This window comes from Octopus bimaculoides, chromosome 6, assembly GCF_001194135.2.
Source record: "Octopus bimaculoides isolate UCB-OBI-ISO-001 chromosome 6, ASM119413v2, whole genome shotgun sequence".
In the NCBI taxonomy this organism is placed as follows: domain Eukaryota; kingdom Metazoa; phylum Mollusca; class Cephalopoda; order Octopoda; family Octopodidae; genus Octopus; species Octopus bimaculoides.
The window spans coordinates 108,020,414-108,021,031 of NC_068986.1; positions in this window are offsets into that span (position 1 = coordinate 108,020,414).

A 618-nucleotide genomic window follows, 5' to 3' on the forward strand; every position below is an offset into this window, starting at 1 on the left:
TATGCATATATATATACACACACATATATATATATATGCATATATATATACACACACATATATATATATATGCATATATATATACACACATATATATATATATATATATATATATATATATAATACCAACCTGCAACAGCTCTCGCCTTTCCAGCCAATCAGTTTCAAAGAATATTTAACATCATCATCATTATTATTATTATTATTATTGAAAACTGTGGGTGGTAGTTGTAGTAGAGGGTTTTGGGGAAGGGGAAGCAACATGTTTGTTTGATGACAAGAAGGAGGCAATGGGCCGTGGAGTGTACGAGAAAGGAAAGGAAGAAATTTGGTGTTCAATTTGGAAGTGGAATCAGAAGAAACAGACAACTGACACACCACCAACAACAACAACAAAAAAAAAAGTAGCAGCAGACAAATGAATCCATGTAACTTGTTTTTTTTATTCAACAGCCTGGTTATGTAGAGGGGGTTGGGGGGTTGGGGAGAGGAAAGAGGTTGGGGAACATGCAAGAGATAGAAGCTAATAATAGAGGAGAAAGAATGAGGCATACATGTGTTTTATTGAGATATAATTGTAAGAATTAAATGAAAACCAAAAAAAAAAAAAAAAAGGGT